The 21,690-nt window shown below is 42.0% G+C and overlaps 1 long non-coding RNA gene across 1 annotated transcript in view; it reads right to left on the minus strand.

Annotated features, from left to right (window-relative positions):
- The window catches only part of LOC117200687 (uncharacterized), a 200,622-nt gene that overhangs the window by 168,275 nt on the left and 10,657 nt on the right, over positions 1-21,690 (minus strand). The window contains exons 3-5 of the long non-coding RNA XR_007479468.1: positions 11,307-11,473; positions 3,455-3,641; positions 153-2,601 (exon numbers count right to left, since the gene is read on the minus strand). This is a non-coding gene — a long non-coding RNA (uncharacterized LOC117200687). The remainder of the gene's footprint in view (positions 1-152; positions 2,602-3,454; positions 3,642-11,306; positions 11,474-21,690) is intronic.

The raw sequence follows: 21,690 nt of genomic DNA on the forward strand, positions 1-21,690 counted from the left end.
TTAGCTAATGCCAGCACCAAAGTACCTCTCCTGGCTGCAAGACCTTCCCAGATCAGCCTCCTTCTCCTGGGCATCTGCTGTCTTGAAAGCTCTTCAAGTATCTGTTTCTCGTTAACGGTCTAACTCATCTCCAGCCTTATCTAAAATCATACCTGGTCTTGCTCTTCTGTGCCTCTTCATTTCGCTTTCTTTCTGTTCCTGGCGTTAGAACTGAATTTAATTTGTTCATTGTTAAAGGGCTTTTCATCACTAGATTTCTTGGGAAGTTCCGACACTTGGTGTTTATTCCCCTGACAAGTCGGTTTCGAGGATGAATCAGATGTAGCTTGTCAGGTGCTTTGAAAACAAATCTCCTTGCAGCTAGAGAGTTGCTATGAGTGGTGTTCCTGGCTTTGTTTCAGGATCCAGTGTGATTCTGAGACAGGTAGGGAAATGAGGAGCCATTTTATTTCTAGAAATATCATCTCAGTTTCACGTCTGTTGGCTAGAGTAATAACAGTAAACACACCGCAGGGATGCCTTAGAAGTACACGGGCTCCAGGGATTCAGGCAATGGTCTGTATTAAGAGAGACTTGTAAGAAGCTGGGATAAAATACAGATGCTGGAATAAAACCTTTCTACAGAAATGGCAGAGAGGAAAGGGTCCATTAGATTCCTTAACAAGTCATCTCTCTGTTTCATCTACAGTCTGCATTTCACCCTTTTACCAGGAAGTATAAAATCAAAGAAGGTGAGGATACAAGCTTCTAGTTAGAAGACGAAGTTCTGGAAATCTGACATTCAGCATGGTGATTATAGTTAACAATAATGTATTGTATACCTGAAAGTTGTTAACTGAGTAGACCTGAAATGTCTTTACCACAGAAGAGAAATGGCAATTATGTGACATGATGGAAGTGTCAGCTAACACTACAGTGGTTATAATTTTGCAACATATTAATTATATCATATCAACACATTGTATTCTTAAACATTGTATACAATGTTGTATGTCAATTACATCTCAATAAAGCTGGAAAAAAATTTTAAGTGAAGAAGGTGAAATCCAGTGTTCCACAGCCTTTATCTAGCTAGAAGAGGCAAGACTGGCCACAATCTCATGAGCAGCTTGACCACTTCTTTGATACCCTGTACCAAAAGTCATGCTGTATGTAGAATAACATGAATGAAAAACACATCCAACATGTAGAGATAAAAAAAGCATAGAATCTTTTTTGTTCTAGAAATTCTCAAATTTCAGGCACCTTTCTGGCGTTTCTGAAATTGACAGTCCACCCAGCCTTCCCTCTGGCTTGGCTACTGCTGACGGGACATGCACCAGCCTCTATTTTTGTGATCCAGCTGTGGATGCCCAGCAGAGTCAGTGCTGTGTTCACCTCCATTCACTGCAGCCTCATCCAGGGGGACCAGTCCAGGGGCACATGTTTCAGCTTATATCATGTCTTATTCATTCATTCATTCGCTTGGGTTGTTTAGGGTGGAGTGGGGGGATCACCTTATTCATGGTCTTTAAAAAATTTTTTACCCATGCCGTGGATTTGGGCTGGATAAATATGTGATTTGGGCTCCCCAGTGAGCTAACCTTCTTGTCAGTGTTACTCAAACACATTCTGTCGCTATGGTTGTTACTATAAGTGAGGAGTGTCCCCTACTCACATCTTAGTGCAGAATCTTTCTCTAGCTTTGGTATGCATCCCAGTCAATGGTGGCTTGTTAAAAATGGTCTGAAGTCTGGTGCAGGGATCTGGACTTTAACAGGATTCCCAAGTGATTCTGATGCAGGTAATCTCTTTAATTTGCTCCAATATTGGCATAGTGGTTTTAAAAATCAAAGAACAGGGGATCCACAATTCTTACTGTTTTATCCTGAGAGCAGTTCTCACACTCTATCTTGGTGCCTCATCCCTCTGGGGCATTTTCTGCAACTGCTGTGCTCCTCAGCCCCTAAGAATAGCTCATTGTCTTTCCTTCCATCTGCACGTGGGCATTTCTTAACATAGGCTGTGCCCTGCATTTCCTTTCTATTACCACCATAGCCCTTGAGATTTCTTATATTAAATGCGAGAAAATTAGGATCAGAGAGTCCTGAATTCAAAACCCAGCTCTTTTACTTTCTAGCCATGCGATTTGGGCAAGTTCCATAAGCTTTTCCAGCCTCCTTGTCTGTAAAATGGAGAATGACAACATTATTTACCTCATGGAGTTGCCGTGAACTATAAAAGAGTTACTGCATGCTAATATTTGCTGAATGAATAAAAGTTTGGTACAATGAAGATCCCATATGCTAACTAATCATTTTCAATATTCTTGTGGTTTAATTCAGTCAATATTCTTGTTGTTTAATTCAGTAGGTGTGCATTCAACTCTTACTATGCTTATTATTGCGTGTGAATCGCCCTTTAGGGGAATTTGTCATTTTCTTCCCAGGCAGAAGTGTTTTTAGCCTACATTAACATTTCCTCTTGCCTTAATGTTTCCCTTTTGGATCACTGTCAGTTGTTTCCATCTTCTCTTATAGCTTATCCTTTAAACTATTTTGCTAATATTTTTACTTTTTTTCCTTCTTCCAATTCAGCATATCCCAATTCTTGCCACACGTGCTGGAAAGAGAACAGGACCCTTTAGTAAGCAAGTGACGATGACATATACAAGGTACATTCTTTCGTTTCAATTAAAAGGCACTCAGCTAGGGCCTCCTGCTAATAGGGAGGTAAATCAGTCACATTTCTGAGAAACAATTAGTTACACTTATATTTTCATTGAATTTTCACTCCTCCAGTTTCACATATGTTGCCTGCCACTTTCCTTTTTGCTATCTCGTGCTTATGTAATTTTTTCCCCTTTTTTTCACCGTTACCTTCTCTTTTGATTTAAATTAAGCTTGGTTGGTCTTTCTTTGAAAAGAAAACACAAGCTTGTTGGCTTGGGAGGTTTTTTCAAGGCCTCTCTGCTCTAGTAAAATCCTACATACGTAGGTACTGCAAACCAACATTATTTTTGCTGTACAAACACCACGTGCATGTTCTAAGACATGAGCCCTCTGTGTAAGATCCTTTCACACATGCAAAAACAGCTGACATGTCAGCACTTCCATAGAGCGAAAACAAAAGGATACTGGTTCAGAAAGGTCAGGGCTATTCTCCTGGGGTGGTGCATGGCATACCTTGACTTTCATCCCCAGCATGAGCAATATGATGCTGGATACTCCAATTTTATACATTCTTATACATAGTCTGCTCCCAAAGATGTGCTTCAAATTGTGAATTCCTCCAATAGAACAAGTGTTAGTTTTCTATTGTCATGTAATTATACTACCACAGACTTAATGGCTCAAAGCAACAAACATTTATTATCTCACAGTTTCTGTATGCCAGGACTTCGGGCATGACTTTAGCTGGATCTTCTGATTAGTCTCAAAAGACTTCAGAGTTTTGGCAGGGGCTGTGGTCTCACCTGGGACTTGTGTGGGTAAGGACTCACTTCTAAGCTCACTTAAGTTGTTGGCAGAATTCAATTCCTTCCTCTGGTAGGACCGAGAGCTTCTTGCTGGCTGTCAGTCAAGGATGTCATCAGCTCCAAGAGGCTGCTCACAGTTCCCTGCCACATGGGGTTCCCCACATGGCCTCTTAACACCTCAAAGCTAGTGAGGCAGAGAGAGAGAGAGAGTGAGAGAGAGGGAGGGGGGGAGGGAGGGGGGAGGGAAGGGGAGGGGGAGGAGAAACGAGCTGTATAGTAACAGAAGCCTATAAAACTCAAATGCTTTATGATCCTATAAAGTGTGTTTCAGCAGAAAGAAAATAAGACTAGAAGATCATACTTTTGAGCGCTAACGGTGGGTATATCTGGGTGATAAGTTATGAGTAATCTTGTTTACATTTTTACACATTTTTACATTCCAAATGTTTCCAATAAGCATGCAAGAGCTTTGATTTTAGTTTAACATTCAAACTAATAGAAGCATGTATTTTAAAAAGGAAAATATCACCCCAAGGCTTTAAGATAAAAGCAGCAGTCTTCTGCAGCTCCCCATCTCATCTCCGAATCCCACTTCCCAGAAAAGGAATTTCTTCTGGTGCACTAAATAAGATAAATATAATGCTATTTCTTTTCTTTTTTTTTTCAGTTTTAGATATTATCCATTGACTTGTTAGAAAGATGAAGATTTAGTTCTCCTTCCCCATTCACCCCTTATATGCATATATTTCTCTTCTCTCCAAATCCCCAATAAGTAATATATTTATGCTTGATTAAATATAATAATAATTATTATCATTATTGTAAGTGCTGTTCATTGATAGCATATATAGTACTATGATTATGTGATTTTTTTTCTATAGAACTCTCTATTTTTCTTGGAATTGATAATTGCCTCACTTTTACCTATCTTTTGTTTTCTATCTACCTAGCAATAATTCATCCTCACACTCACTAAAAGAACTCTTTACCTCCTCTCAGCATGGCCATGCACATCAGCTAAATTGACACCTAATCCTCCAGTGCTGCTTTTAGAAGACTAATGCCATTCTGACCGCTGATTCTTTATACGAGACTCATTATTCTGTCCAGAGGCTTTTAGGATGTTTTCTTTATTGTGATGCTTCAAACTTCATGATAATCTACCTTGTTGTGAGTCATTTTGTATTCATTTTGTTGAACACTAGATGTCCCTTTCAATCTGAAAACTTATACAGATCTAAGAAATTTTTCACATTGTTTTGAAAAATTTCTCCTCTTACTTCTTTCATCAACAGGGCTTCAGGGTTTTTGTTTGCTGGTTTGGTTTGATTTCGCTTTGTTTTTACTCTTATAGAAATTCTGCAATGAACAACCTCGGGCATACTTCCTTGAGCTCACTGGTAAATTTTTCTGTACAGTAAATACTGAGATACAAAGTAAAACTTCTACGTTATAGAATATATATATTTTCAAAGTTCATGCAGGAAATGCACGCTTCCAATATGGAAAAAAAAATCCTCAACATAATTAGATAATTTTTTCAGTGCTTAATTATAATACGTCCACATGACAATATCATATTTTGCTTTTTATAATGCTCACAACTTCTTTTTTTTTTTTTTTTTTTTTTTTTTGTATTTTTGCGGTACGCGGGCCTCTCGCTGTTGTGGCCTCTCCCGTTGCGGAGCACAGGCTCCGGACGCGCAGGCTCAGCAGCCATGGCTCACGGGCCCAGCCGCTCTGCGGCACATGGGATCTTCCCGGACTGGGGCACGAACCCGTGTCCCCTGCATTGGCAGGCGGACTCTCAACCACTGCGCCACCAGGGAAGCCCACAACTTCATTTTTGACATCCTCCCCCAGCCAGTTTCTGAATCTCTCTTTTACAGAGGAAAGAGCAGGTAGAGCTAGTTCATAATCCTAGCTCTACCAATCCCTAGCTGCACGACTCTCAGCAAGGCCCTCTCTGAGCCTCAGTTTCTTCATGTGTAAAATAGAAATAATATCTATTTCCCAGTGCTATTGAAGGATTAAATGAGATGCATCTAGCACAGTGCGAAGCACACAAAAGATGCTGAAAAATATTAACTCCCTCCCCTTAATTATCAATTCTATGCATTTAGAGACAATGGAATTAGCACCTGTGTTTAGAGATGCAGCTTAAATCCACACCATAACTACAATAGGAATCTACAATGATTCCAACAAGACCCAGGTCTACATGTCAAAATCCAGATATTCCTTGAAGGTCATCTAGGGCCTACTGCAAACCCCATCCCAAGAAGTAGAGCCTGGACAGTCCCTTTAGAGTGAACAACCCACTTTGTATGTCCTAGCACCCTCCTACTCCTTGGAGGGGTTTGGGATTGTTCCTTTTCTACCCTGATGGACCTCTGTATATTTTTCAGCCAGAACAGGGGCTCACAGTCAGGGAGAACAGCTTCTATTCCATAATTCCTTTTCCTGCCTCATTATCCAATCCATTTTTATGAAGCTTCATGGCATAAAGTGACAATGAATTAAATGATTATTGCTTATTTGATTATATCACAACTCAGGTAACAATTATTTCTTGAGCACATGGGATCTGAGTCTGACTTTGTAAAAGTGAGTTTCCTTTCCTTCCCCTTCCTGACCCTTTCTTCCTTCCTTCCTCTCCTTATGCTATTGAATGGCATGCATCCCTTGCTTTGCCTCTAGCTCTCTATCCATGCCAGTGGCAGGGGATAAAGTGGAGAGAGTATGGTGGCATCTTGCCTGTTTACTGCTCATGTCTCTACATCTTTCCCTTGACCTTGCCACCCCAGAATGTCCATACAGAGTCTGGCAAAGAAGCCAGATACCCAGTCCCACGTTACAACCTTCATTAGTGACTTATCCTTATGCTGAGGAAGTCTGATATAAACAGCCAAACCAGAGCAATCCCCACAGGAGCTTTAGGCGAGATCACAGGTCAGGATACATGGTGAGGATGGGTGCATAGTGACAGACTAGAACTGACTTGATCACACCCTGTGTTCCACAATGTCTGTCTGTTCATCTGTGTTTCTTGGCTTAACAAGACCAGTGGGATAACCTTACTATTTCTACTGGGTACTTCAGAAAGTAGTCAAAAAACATTTGGCAAGTGAAGCTCAGTCCCAACTCGACGTACTCAAAGACCTGATCTATGTGATTCATCCCTTGAGAGAAATTTACTGAATACCTCTTATGCGTCAGGCATTGCACGTGGGGCTGGGAGACCCTTGTCCATGGTACATTCCCCTGCCTGACTCTCTCAAATCCACAGTCACGCCTATTTCTACTGCAGTGATAAAGATTGAAACTCTAGTTTATAAACTAATAAAAGCTGTCATTTATTGAGCATTTATAATATTTCAGACACTATGCCAAGTACTTTGTCTACTTATACATCATTTCATGTAATCCTCATTTAAGCCCCTTGAGATAGGTACTTTATCTTCATTTTAACAGATGCAGAAAATGGGTTATAGAGAGGTTGAATAACTTGGCCACAGACACACAGGTAGCAGGTAGAGATGCCAGGAAATGTGCTTTCAGTTTATGCCTGCAATGACCACCTGATTCTCCTGTCTCAGAGATCCCATTTCTCTTCAATACTAAAATTATAAGGATCCTCTTAATCTTAGGGATTCTCATCTCTTTCTAAGTTCTGCTTAAGAGACTTATTTCTCTCAGAATCTCTATTTTTCTAGGTTTCTTCCTAGATCCTTTTCCCATCCTTGAGTTATTTCTCCTCCAAACCTTCTCTTCACTAAAGCAGGATGGGTTTCGGTAACTCATGGGTAATCTTATTCTTAACAAAAACCATGATGGTTCTTTATATAGGATTTCCAGAAACTGAAGAACATTCTTTTGCTAATCAGCTTCTTGACCACAACAGGTTCTGTGCAGGTATGCCTTTTGAAACAACGAACTGGCAGTTCAAAAATGGCTTAAATCAAATCCCACACAAGCAAGCATAGTTTTACACCCTGAGATCATTCTGTTGTCTGTCCTCTCTGCTTTGCGTAGAGGCATTCAGAACCTCTAGCCTGGGGGGTTTCCATAAGTCACCCTCACACAAAAGGATGACACTTGAAAATCACTCTGGCTCTGCTTCATCCGTTACCTGGCTTTCAAGGTAAAGAGGGGGAGAAAAGGAGGGGAAACAAATCATCATTGATTCATTTCAAGGCATGTAAGCAGAAAAGTCAGACTCCTCCCATTGCCAAGTATGGGACAGAATTAAATCTGAAGCCTAATCTTAAATCTGATAAAATGGCACTCATAAGCCCATCTGTTTGTGAGGAAAACACAGTCCATCGAGATGCCCCCAGAAGTGCATAAATTCTCCGATGCCCAAAGTAAGAGTGTGTTATAAAGATCTAATTTTTTCCCTTGTATATGGGTCTAGCCTAACTGACCCCCACCCACCACCAAAAAACAAAACAAAGCAAAACCTCACAGTAGTTCACTTGTTAGTCCCAGCTCCATTTATCTATGGGACAGCTTGAAACAAGGGCAAGTTTTGCCCCATTAATCATATACAGGTTACTGTATTTATTATTTTCTTTACGAATCCAGTTTTAATACACTTGTCCATCTCCATGGAGCCTGCCACTGTGTCTAATAGCCTTTGATAGTCCCAGGTCACAGGGCACCTCGTTTGCAATTTTTGCGTTATCCTTCCAACATGGCATAGGAGGGACATTTGTAGTCTTTGGGAATTAGCAGCCTAATAGAATTCCAAAGTGTGTGTGTGTGTGTGTGTGTGTGTGTGTGTGTGTGTGTGTGTGTGTGTGAATGAAAATGATTTTCTCCATCCAATAGCATAATATCTTGGTTTAATGTTACCCATGTAGGGAAACAGGAAAGAAATTAATGGATGAATTTACTATCACAGTTATTATCAGGTAACCACAAGCCCAGCTCTGGTTTCATGACCAGTACTAAATCTATACTTGGCAGGGTTTCATCACCAATGGGAAATCTGACAAGCAGGCAGAGAAACCAATAGTATTTTAAAATGTTTTTTGAATTACCCTTTCAATATTCAAAAATCAGTTTATCTAAAACATAGTAAATCTTATCTTCTGCACAAACTTGTACTCATGACTTATTTCCCATACGCGTGGTAAATTAGCAAAGCATGCTCTACATTTGCTGACCTTTAATAAAGATAAATTCTCCAGGGGGATAGGAATGAGCTCTCCTTTGAAAATCCATTCCTGGGTTTCTTCTGGCCTGGAATGCAAACTAGGTGCTCTCACATTTACAAGCAATTGTTTGTGAGGGCCCCTAATCATAAAAATAAATCAAAGGAGGAAGTCCTATATCTTTATAGAGAGAGCCTTGAATTAGCATAATGCTATACTGATTAGAAAAGGAAAACATTTTTCTTAATTTTCTCTCTCTCTCTCTCTCTCTCTCTCTCTCTATTCCTCCCCCCCCCCCCCCCCCCAGTGAAGTCTGGCTGAAAGATCTCCTTACACATTAAGTGAATCCAGTGGGGAATTAGTCTGGCTGGAATGCTTGCTGGAGTTTTGATAATGAAACTGCTGCTGTGGCTGCATTTTGTGAGTTTCCTGTTGGGTCTTCACACACACAAGAAGTCACCTAAAGAAATAACTTGAGGGCTAGTAAAGCGCAAGAACAAAAGGACCCTCAAAAGGACTCAGAGCTTGAAAGTTGCAGGATATATTTGCATTAGTTGTTTATTTGAGTTTTATGTCACTTTTCTGATGTAGATGCTCCAAGAATTGGTTTTCATGTTTTACAAGGGAGCAAACTGGCTGAAAGGGGACCAGCGGCTTGTTCCAGACCAACTCTACCAGTGGTGACAGAATCACAGTTAGAACCTTGGTCTCTCATCACAGATGTCTCAAACACACAGAGGAGGTCTTTGCAATCCAGCAAAAAGGAACAACCATCTGTCTAATGCATCTTAGTATCCCCAGCTTGTAGTCTGGAATAAGCGCTCAGAAAACAGTTGCTAAATAAATGAAAGAAGCAGCAATTTGCAAAGAGGAGAAAAAAGCAATTATGGCCATGGTGTGCCACGTTCTTAAGCCTCTCCTCCATCTACCGTAGCCTAACTCATCGTCACTCACATGGCTAGTTTAAGGAAAGCATGACTGGCCTGGTGTGTTGTGGACTTTGTTATAAAACACAGACCTGCTGTTTCAAAACTGTCTTCCAATGTCTGATTCTCAGGCTTCAGGCACTCACTCATGTGCACTGCATGTGAACCATCAGTGACACTGACATGGACCAAGCTGGGAGCTGTAATACTCATCAGCACTTACTTCCAACAGCATTTGCACTCAGCCAAACAGAAGCGCTAAAACACATTCGCACCTAAGTGACTATAGGTCCGTCGGTTAAATGTCAACAGGAAGTATCAGACAGGGATTAACATATTACAAACTCTAAGCAAAAAATCACTCAGATTTCATGGGTCTTCAAGGTGGGAGAAACAATAGCTATTTTCTATTATTATTTTTGGCTCAAGAATATGCAATATGTGATGCCATTTCTTGAAAGGGCCTCAGGTCAAACACTCTAGAAACTGAAATCTGTGCAGTAGATACTATAATTGGCTGGAATTTTCATTATTAATATATTTCATGTGTCAGGATGGAAGTTTGAAGCTCTTTATCTGACATTGGTTCCATTTTCATTATTAGTATATTGTTAACCCCATTACCTAAGAGTAATGCTATTAGGTAATGAACCATAAGGGAAAGGTGGGTTGTACAAATAAAGAAAGGTATCCTGGGATGAACTATTCCTCCATTTAAATATAAACTGAAACAATCCACTCCTTTTTCCAACCTCTAGACCATAGTCAAATGTTTTTTTTTAAAAGTGACTTGTAACAAAGATTATTTTAAATACGCAAGTCCTTGCTCAACAGTCGAAAGCTTTGGCTGTACCACCCATTCATGCTCATGTCCTATATTCCAGGCGTGAGCTAAGAATATTATAACTCACATACAAACCTCTCCCTTGCCCACCATTAGAATTTTAAGTCCCAGGTGAAGACTAGCTCTCTAGTTGAGTACAAATTTCAGCTGGATTTGGAAAAATCCTTTAAATAGATTTTTATTGGTTTTTAAGAACAGGGTTATTTTGTGTTAATAATGGGCATACATTAGGCTTTAGATAATTGCTTTATGTAACTTAGAGTTTTGGCTTTCAGCTAAATAAACACTCTGTGTGTTCACAGGTGTATTGTCCTCAAGGGCACTCCGCCTTTAAGGGTGGCAGCTGTTGCCAAGGTGTTGCTGATACAGCCCAGTATAATTTATTGGAAACAGGTGCTAGCTCATGATGAAGATAGACAGGAAACTAAAGCAGACAACATGTTTAACCACCATTAAAAAAGTTCAGGTTCAGAGAGACAATGTGTCTGAGATGTTTGGGGGATGTTGCCAGCATCCCAGTGCAAGTTTAAAAGCTCCTGCGGATCAGCATAAGGAAGAAATTGTACATGAATTTCAAGCAGCCCAGCCTAATGAGTGCCTGATGCTATGCTGCCAGATTTAATTGATTACATGAAAAATTTTTCGTTTGTGTAAGGCTAGCAAAAAATTATGAAATACTTTCCTAAGCTAATTGTTAAAGATTACTTTCAAATGAGGTAATAACTGTTACTTTTCAATGATCTGGACAGTGGATTAGGCCATAATATGTTTTCTTTATGCTCAGAGTATTTGTTTTGGATTCTGTGTGTGGATCCTTGAGTGTTGGGAAAAGCCCAGGATTCATGTCCACAGGGCATTGGTACAGGTTAGGGCAATGAGACCGGAGACGGGATTTAGAACCATGAGATACAGATGCTCACCCTCTTTCTCTGGATATTACTCTGCTATGGAGCCGGTCAGCAGGCTTGCGGGTGGCTGCCACATTCAGTCTTCTAGCCCCATGGATGAGTGGGAATGGCCTGAAGTCTCCTCACTCTGGGAGTGGGCCGTGGGGGGCAGGGTTTGCCTCAGGGCTACCTCTTACTCCCTAGTAAAAAGAGGAGACAAATCAACTCACGCACTGTAAGACATTCGCCCTGTGAAGAGGCATTTGTATATTTTCCCAACTAATCTCCAGTCTAATCGGCGTGCTTCATAATACACATGTGCAATAAATATGCATACTAAATACAGCTGAAAAAGAAGTTGCTAAGAGTGCGTGCACAGTTTTTCAACCTCAAAAACCTAAATATCTTGGCCATTTACATGTTTAAAAAATACCCACAGGCATTAGACCACATTACGGACTAATGGCCTGCCAAATTTCATTTTTGGGAAAAGATTCTACGTTTGAGTTACAACACACGAGTGTAAAAAGAGCAACTGAAACAACAAAATTTGGTTAAAAACATTTCTTGACCCCCCAGGCTCAGCCCCCGTGTGCCAAAAATGTTGACAAAAATTTATACCAACACCAGCGGGCATGCACAGTTTAATATCTACTTTATGTGAAAAATCATTGACAATTTAATGCTTGCATTAATTTGAAAGAATTTTATGCAGTAGGTAGAAACTTTTACATTACCATCCCTAATCTCTACCAGCCGTCTTGTTCCCTTCTCAAAGGGAAAGTGACTGACAGGGCTGAAAAAACCAAATCTGCTGAAGGGCCCGGCCAGCTGCTTTTATCACCCTTCCAACAGCCCCAGCCCGGCCTGAGATGCAGGAATTCGGTTTGCATGCTGCTCAGAGGTTTAGCATAGGAAAGCAAATAGCTGATGTAAAAATAAACCTTTATTTAAAAAAAAAACTTTATAAGGCCCCTTTATTTAGAGGGAGAGTCACTCAAATAAATACACCGTTAACAAACTTCTATAATGAATAATAATATATACTGTAGCAAGTGATGAAATGGAATCCCACAAAACAAGTGCTGAAATCCGATGACTGATTATCAAGCCTATAGGATAAATAAACCTTCTCCAATTAATAGCTAGTCTCGGGGATGAGTTTCTGGAGAAATGTCCTGCAAGGAAAAGCACCAGTTGCAGACAGTCAAATTTTGAATTCAGCTGGACTGGGCTGAAACGTGGCTCTCTTTCCAGTGTCATTACGAGCTTGGGGTGTCACAGTGAGATGAGTCCAACGCACTGATGGAGAAATATGTTTTCTCCATCTGAGCTAATGAATTACCTGGGCCATTTGGGACCCACGTGTCTAACTATCAGAAGAAGCTATTTTTAATTTATGAAAAAGGGAATTGAAAATCGACCTGGTTTCCTTGAATGTGTTTCTTGCCAACAAACCAATGAAAGCACCCATTCAGAAATTTTTATTCTCTAGCTTTGGTTTTCTAACTTTGCATCCTTATTCTTCTTTCCGAGTCAATGCAGATAGCCCAGTCAGAAGTTTCTTATTGATTTTGGAAGGGAACTGACTTCATGTTTCTAACCAGCCATGATCTGATGTCTCGGCAGCAGAGTTATGGGGAATAACAGCTAATGTGAAATCGCAGATGGCCAGCTATGCTCCTACAATCTCCCTCCACATCACTTAGCAGGGTCTTCATTTTGAAGAAATGGATGAAATATCTATCCAGGGGTTGCATGAATGCCGCTTTGTGACTGTGCTTTATCCTTGATCTTCAAATAGGGACGTTTCCACTGAAACAACCATATGTGTTAGACTAGAGCTATGGACGTCAGGGAGAATAAACCTTACATATCTATTGCTCCATCCATCCAACCACCCATTCAATCTAATTGTGTCCTGTTTGCTCAGTTTCTTCTTCTAAGGACAGCCTTACGCCTACTCTCTTCTAGGGTGGTGTATTAGGCGTGTCTTTTTATTTTGATTCTTTGACATCTTGGGGCCTTGTTGACACTGGAAGGGACTGCTCCTCCACAGGTTCCTAGCTATGGTAAACAACTCATCAGAGAATGCACCTTTACAGGCAAATCAACCAGTGTGAAGCCCATACCTCAACCACTTCTCACACTGGGGCCACTATCCTCCTGCCCTAATCACCCCAGGGGCCAAGTATCAGACAACTAAGGACAGCCCCAGTGCCCCAGAGTTCACCAAGATTATTCAAAGTAGCCAATCCAAAACCCACTTAGCTTCCTTACCCTGCTTCACATTCCTTCCCATGGAAACACCAATAAAGTTTCTTGCCCACTTTTTCTCCTCACTCCCTCTGCCTCCTGACTGACACTGGTGCTTCCCTATGTAGCCCTGCATGGTATGGCATATCCCCTCCTCTTGGGAACTGTAAGTAACAAACTATCTTTTCAATGGCAGTTGTGTCCTCATCTGTTTGCTTCATCATACCTGAATAATAATGAAACCTACATTTCCAAAAAGGTGGGATAAATACATATAGTTTCCTTCAGAGCCTCAAAGAAGTTCTGGTAGAATGGAACAAGTCCTGAAATCAGAGGTCAAGAAACCTAGTCCTGGCTACATCATATGCATAACTGAGCGGTTTGGGCCAAGCCATTTGACCTTGCTAAGGTTCAGTTTCTACTTTCATCAACATGGACAATTCCCATTTTGCTAGATTTTTATAAAGGTCACACAGGGTTGCATACATGAAAGACACAGGCATGTGATAGGAACAGAATTGAATCTGTTATTATACCCTTAAGAATCTTGTTCTTTCTTGCTCAAGTTTTATAAACACTGCCCCCCTTGGGACACTCTCCCTGTGCATTTTGCCGGTGGGGACCACAGGGGCCCATTTTTATGCTCTGAATGAGTAGTAGAGTTCAGGATAGTGGCTGAGAGCCCAGAAAGTCCAGTCAGATTTCTTGGGGTGACTGCACACCTCACTGACTGGTGGTCATCGGGAAGTTACTATGCTTCTCTGGGCCTTGGTTTCCTGATCTGTAAAATGAAGATAAAATTCCCTACTTCATAGGATTGTTTTGAAGATAAAGTGAGTAACACACTTAGAAAATAGTGGGTGTTCTGTGAATATAAGTAAGTAGGAATAAAAGCAGGTATGGGGTAGTAACAGTATTACAGGTAGAAGTACAAGCAGACCGCTCATGACTGCGAATCACAATATGCTCCTTTTGTTGCCAAGATGCCGTTTCTTGGGTCGACTGCCTCATAGGCAATGGGGCAGCTGGTTTAACCAGACTACTTTTGACATAGACATGACACACCTCTTAGCTAAGTCTAGAACTCAAAGATTATATGTTGATAGAACTTCAGGCTTACACCATTTTACTGTTATGAATGAGATTTTAAAAAGCAGTACCAAGTCCTGCAGGTTTATGAAATGACTATACTGGAACATCTGAACAAGTTTTTAAGAAAACCTGATATTTGAGCTGAGTTTAACTGAGGCCACTTTGAGCCAGGCTGTCCTTCCATTCAATTATGAAAGCTGAGCTTCTTCTCCCTTGCTCACTGTTCAATTCTTTTTCCCCTCAAGCAACTTTCTCCTGGTAGATATTTTTTTTTTTTTTTTTTTTTTGTGGTACGCGGGCCTCTCACTGTTGTGGCCTCTCCCGTTGCAGAGCACAGGCTCCGGACGCGCAGGCTCAGCGGCCATGGCTCACGGGCCCAGCCGCTCCGCGGCATGTGGGATCCTCCCGGACTGGGGCACGAACCCGTGTCCCCTGCATCGGCAGGCGGACTCTCAACCACTGCGCCACCAGGGAAGCCCCTGGTAGATATTTTTAAAGTATGCTGGGCAATAATGATAAATAGTTCTCATAAATACTGGAATAATAACCAACAGATAAACAACTGAAATGTGTAAACGCTGACTGTAGCAGAAGCTCATGGACTTCAGAGTTAACCTGACCTGCTTTTTTTTTTTTTTTTTTCTGACCTGCTTTTGAATTTACACTCCCATACATTTGCCTTCCCTGAGCCTTGTTTGCACATCAATAGAAGGATAGTAGCAGACGGAGCTTGCAGGGTTATAACGCCCCGCCACATAAGAACAGTAACCACGACAGTTAATAATCATGGAGCACTTACTACTAGCCAGGCACTGTATTAATTCATTTTAACCCAAGCAACAACCCTGAGGTGGTTATTATTATTATCATCATCACAGTATACAGCTGAAATTCCTCAGGCACAGAGAGGTAAGGTGACAGCTGCAGCCCGGATATGAACCCAGGAGGCCTGGGCTGGAGCCTGTGTCCTTATCCACCCAACTATGGGGTCTCCCACAAATATCTCCTCAGAGTGGTCAGTGCACATTTTTCTTGGTTTCAAGTTGCTTTGGGGGCCCCTCTGGCACAAGGAGTGTGAAGACCCCTCCCATCCCATCCGACCTTTTCCTCTCATGGCTCCACTGCCACCCACCCTCACTGCTAAGCCCCTTCTGTCATCAGCTCGTATCTCTAGAAACACAACACTCCCTACATTTTCAAATTCAGGCTTTGGGAGCTGGTGAAAATGGGGGAGTCCAAAAGGCCAGGGAGGGAGACAGCTGCCTAGAGAAGGGGCCCAGGGAAACTTGGAAGCAAGGCCAGTATGAGTCAATCAGTCAGCAAGTATTTATTTAGTGCTAGGCAGCTCGGGGGATACAGAGAAATTATAAGACGCCATCCGGTCCCTGGCTGGATTTCTGGCCGGGTTCCCCGAATAAGAACCAGGCCCGGAGCTGGGGCCTGTCCAGCCCGTGGAAAGCTGCCATGGTTTGTGAGGCGGGCTGCCCTGAGGAGCAGCCCCCAGGGCTGGGTAAGAGCAGGAGTCCCTGTCCCCACAACGCCACACACCAGGAGCGAGTCATCTCACCACCCTGGACCTCGGTTTTCACAATGTAATCTGGGAATCATACCAGGACTTGCCCAGTCAGGTGTGGCCAGGTATGGATAAACTGAGGCATGGAAAGTGTTTAGCCCAGGGCCGGCACATAGTACACTCAACACATGTGGTTTCCTACTAAGGGGCAAGGACTGCACAAGATGGTAGAAGGAGGTGTGTTCTGGAAGCCGTTTGTGCCCCGCCTCACATCCCCAGTCACTGCTGTGGCAGCTGCTCAACCTGGGTGTACCTGACAGTGCTTCTCCCACATTCTGCCCGGGGGCTCCCCTGACAAGGTAGGGGTGGTAGTGGGAGAGACTGAAAACCTTTGGGGATCCTTCACCAGCAGGGGACAGAGCTGGTGGAGAAACACTCCCCATTCCATCCTTCAGGTGGGCAATACTGAGGTGTGTTCCACAGGTAACTCCAAGGGTCTGGCTGGACGGGATCAAGCCCACCACGGAGGCAGCCGGAACACACCTCATATTTGCTTTTCCCCTGTCCTGCTGTCCTTCCCGCTCCTCCCACCTGTTCCCTGGGACCACTCTCCAGAATGAGCCCCCTTTCTCAGACTCTGCTTTCTGTGGAGGAAGGTGGAGGGAAGTGGGTGTGATTTCACGGTGTAGCAAAATGGTCAAAAGTTGGATCAGACATGGGTTGGGTCAGACCTGGCTCTCCCAGCACTGGCTGTGTGACAGAAACCAAATGTCCCTGATCCTGTGTTTCGCCATCAGTAAAATGGGGCTATGGATAGTCCTGACCTCATGCGGTTCTTTTGAAGATTGGAGGAAAGAATGCACAGAAAGTACTTAGCCTGTGCCTGGTGCAGAGAGCTGGGTTCTCCAGAAGCAGAACCTGAGAGCAGGATTCATGGGAAAGTGATTATTGGGAGGCCATCCCAGGAAAAACCAGAGGAAAGTGGGAGAGGGAGGGGAAGGAAGCTAAGCAAGGATATCAAGCAATTACATCAAGAGTAATACTGACTAAATCCCTAAGGAGCTTTGGAGACAATGTGGACACACCCCAGAGGGAGGCGGCATCTCACTGCATGTGATAAAACACGTGGACTCCAGCAGGGTAAGGGCAGCACCGAGAAAGAGACGTGGGCACAGGCTTTGGGAGGCACACTGGACGCTGTGTGCAGAAAAGGAATAAAGGAAGGAAATGATAATGGGATCCAAGGAAATACGGCAGACACTGACCATGTCAGCCATAGCATACTAGTGGTGGTGGTGTTAGGGTTATTATAGTTTTGTTTTTTAAAGAAAAGCCTTCTGGAATAACAGAAAAGCCACGCTTTAGAGCATGTGAAGCACCAGTTTCCCTCAGGCCTTTCCTTCCTGGAATTCATCTTCCCTAAAGTTCACACAGTAATGGCCTCTCCTCTGAAGTACCAGCATTCTGCCATGGGCCCCCTGCCATCTGTCAACAGAAGTTCAAGGATTTCCCAGTCCCCCAGGGCATCAGGAGGGCTGCCTTGAGATGCTCCAAGGATGGAAGCAGTCATGCTTTCTCTCTCTCTCTGAAGTTTCACACACTAGATTCTCTCTAGGTCTCTGGTAAAAACTGAGCTGGAGGTGGGGGGCTGGGGCTGGGCAAGAAGTGCAGCAGGGGGACCAGGTTGGAGCTGGAGGTAGTTGGAGTCTTTCAGGGAAGAGGTGATGTGGTCTCAACACAGGCAGGGGTGGGAGGAAGAGGATCAAGTGGGTAGACTTCAAAGTTATTCACTGATCGGTTGGATAGGAAGAGATGAAACAGACAGGAAGCATTGAGGACGATGCCCCGGCTGCCATGTTTTCCACTTGAGCAAATGAGGAGATGGTGGTGACATTCACTAGGATGGAAAACCAGAGGAGGAGCAGGTTTAGTACTGAAAGAGAAGAACAGTTTGGGGCCCTTTTTACTTGAAATATATGAGAGACAGGCAAATAAAACTGTCGTTAGGCAGATGGCTCTGGGGGTCGGCAGCTCAGGAAAGGCAACTTGGTAAAGCTACACGTTGGAGTTCTGAAAAGAGTCTGAGCTAGATAGGACCTACCCCTGTGGAGGAGCAAACCTGTGGTGCAGCCTGGCCCATAGTGGGACCTGAGGGATGAGCATGACTGCAAGACACCTTTGACTACCATCTCTGTAGCTAAGAGCCTGGACTTGCTCTACATTGCTCCCTCCAAAGTTCTTCCACAATCTCCTGGCAATGGAGTATTTAAAAAATATTGTTGACAAGGCATCCCTTTGGGAGAATGTGCTCAGGGAAGGGGGAGAGGGCGGCTACCACTCTCCCTGCTCCCCAGCTTCTCCCACCACCACTTTTCCCCCGACACTGCGAGGGAGAATGGCCCTTCTTGGGTCTCTCTGGCAGAGAGCTCAGGTACTGCTTCCCTTCATGTAGTGAACGCTTTCAAATTCTTTAGCATCTCTGTGACTCTCAAGACCTGGTTAACCTCTTTTGTTACTATCTTGGAGCTCTATTACTTTTCTTAAAATCATTGATCTCAGCTTATAATTATCCTCTCCTTCATCTCATTACTTGGCCATCTTGCCTACTAAATTTTAAGCTCTGCTTTTGCTCACCATCAAATCCCCAGGGCCTTGCATGGTGCTTTCTGGTAGAAATTCAATAATTATTTATTGAATGAACGAGTCTCTCCTCGTTCCTTCTCTAGTCTTGAAAACTTAGGTCCCAAACTAAGAATAACGATTCTCAACAGTATAAACCATGCTGCTTCCTTATTGTTCTAATTAAAATCATACCCAAAGCATCTACTACTTCTCTTCCCAGTTTCTCTGTTCGGATGTGTGTGCCGTGGCATTCTTGGTTTCCAATGTGTTCCGAGTTTCCTGCTGGGCAGCTCGGAGGCCTACCTCTCCTCAGGTAGCCTGATGAAGCCTGTAGGCTTTCTCAGTAGCTTTGGATATGGATAGTCAACGTTAATCCACTGCTCATTTGTCAGAGCCTGAAGAAACTTTAATTACAGAAAACATGAATATCACAGAAGATGTTTCTAAGCTTTTCAAACTATAGGTCTCATCTGGAAAATTTCAAAAAGGTTGTCCATGTGGTATATTCCATGTTACATAACCCATGCCCAACACCCTTGCTCATGTTCCAGACACTCTACAGAAAAAATGTTCAGGACATTTTTATCCCAAAGTATCTGGAGTCCTTATGGAAAATCTTCTCAGAATGTTCGTGTTTATGCCCGAATTCAACATGTGAACCTTTTCCTTTGCTTTCCTCTTCAAACCCCCATGTGGGAATAGGATCTTATGCTGTTTGAAGATTCCTTTAGTTGTTGGCCTGCCCCATGTCAGGTGGTAATCACCACTTTAAAACATTGAGATTAGCGCAGTAAAAAAGATTTATGAATATTAATTCATTTTATAGCAGGTCATAATGTGAGCTGGAGAACAAACAGAGTATGGTTTCATTCCAATGTTTTACTGCAAACAAGAATAGGATTGCGTGTTGTGGAAAATATTAGTTGGAGATGCTGGTTTGAAAACCAGTTTGTTCAGTCTTTGGCTGTAATTTGCCAGACACCCTGTATTTGTGGAGAGTCTGTTCTGGAGAGTAAGAATCATGGAAGTTTATAGCTGTCATGTTTTTCATAATCGGCAGCATTCTCCAAAGAATTTTTAAAAATATATTCTTATAATGCAAACCACAAAACACTAACGTGCCTAGAATTAAGAGAAAGGAGGAGTCCTTCTCAAACTTTCTAGAGTTGTAGTTTAAAGGATTGAGCCGTCTTGCTTGTTGGTCACTTCTCCACAAGTCAGCACACCTCCACCTGAAATAGTACTTGCAGAAGTCTCTGGAATGACACATTCAGTGATCTCTCCTCATCATCCTTGCAGTACTTGACATCCTTGCCTCTTCCCTTCCCTATCTTGTTCCCCTCGGCATCAGCATGGAAAATCCTGAACAGTGGTGTAACCACAATTATGGGAACAGATTCTGGATTTGGCCAGGTTATCAGGGTTCGAATCCCAGCTCTACCCTTCACCAGCTACGTGACTTTCGACAAGTTTATTAACCCATTGTCCTCATCCCTAAAATGGGATTAACAATAGTACTCAAGAAGAGTGAATGATTCAACATATATAAAGTACTCAGAACAGTGCCTGATACATAGTAACTGCTCAATTAACAGTCTCACTGGTAAATTGATGACATTGCAGTGTCAAGAGTAAGCCTGACCCCTGCTGATAACTTTGTCTATGGTGTAATTTTGAGAGGAAATCTTTCATTTTGATACCAGAGCCATCAATTTATCTCTTTGGGGTTTATGTGTTGGAGTCTGGATTAAGAAGCTTCTCGTATCCCAAGGTCGTAAAGATTTTGTCTACATTTTCTTCATTAATTCTATACTTTTAACTTTCAGTTTAGTTCTTACTCCATATCGAGTTTATTTTATTTGGTATGAGGTAATGATTTAATTTAAACTTTCTGTAGAGTGAGGCTATTTTTCCCATGCTATTTACCGAATAATCAGTCTTTTCTCCTACTATTTTGTGATGCCTTCTCTGTAACATGCCAGGTCCCAGAGGCACCAGGAGTCGATGGGGGTGCTCTAAGCTGCTCCCTTGGTCTACTGTCCTGCTCCTATTTTATTGCTGTACTGTCTTAATTACTACTGCTTTTTAATATGTCAGTACCTGGCAAGAAGGATCTCCCTACTCTTCTATTTCAAAATACTCTTTGCCATTCATGAACTTTTATTCATCCACATATATTTTAGAAAACATTTTCCAAAAAAAATGTTCATGCTTGAATTTTTTCTTGGAACTGCATTTATTTTCAACGAATTCAGGGTATATCGATCGATACCATTTCAGTGTTTAATTGACCCAAACCTTAGGCAGAATATTTATGCAGGTCATTATTCATGTCCTAGAATAAAATTTAAAAATTTTCCACAAATATCCTGTGCAATCTTTTTAAAATCAGCTAATAGATAATTCGTAGTTTTAGTTGCTATTGTAAATTCTCTTATCATACTTTCTAATAGGAACTTGCTTTAGTAGGTGCCCACTACTGGTTTTTATAACTTAACCTTGTTTCTGGAAAACTTGCTGAACTCTCTTACAAATTCTAATGGTTTTCTCCTGATTCTCGTGGATTTCTATGTAATGAATATTTTGTCTTGTCCTTTCCAATTCAAAGGAAATTATTTATTTTTGTGATCTTATTGTTTTTCCAAATATTTGGAATAGCAGTTGTTACAGTGATAAGGTTTGTCTTGTTCCTGACCTCAAAAAAATGCTTATAAAATTCCTTTATGAAAATGATGTTTTCAATGAATTTTGGATGATAAACTTTATCAGATTATTTCTACTTTTCTAAGATTTTGTTTTCTTTCAGAAGTGGATATTGATCTTTATCATCTGCTTTTCTCTATTTCTATTGTGACCCTCCAGTCTTTTATTCTATTCTATTTTTTTAAGGGGAATTATATTGCTAGTTTTTCTTATGTTGGGCCATCCTTGAAT

The sequence above is a fragment of the Orcinus orca genome, chromosome 10 (assembly GCF_937001465.1).
Source record: "Orcinus orca chromosome 10, mOrcOrc1.1, whole genome shotgun sequence".
NCBI lineage: Eukaryota > Metazoa > Chordata > Mammalia > Artiodactyla > Delphinidae > Orcinus > Orcinus orca.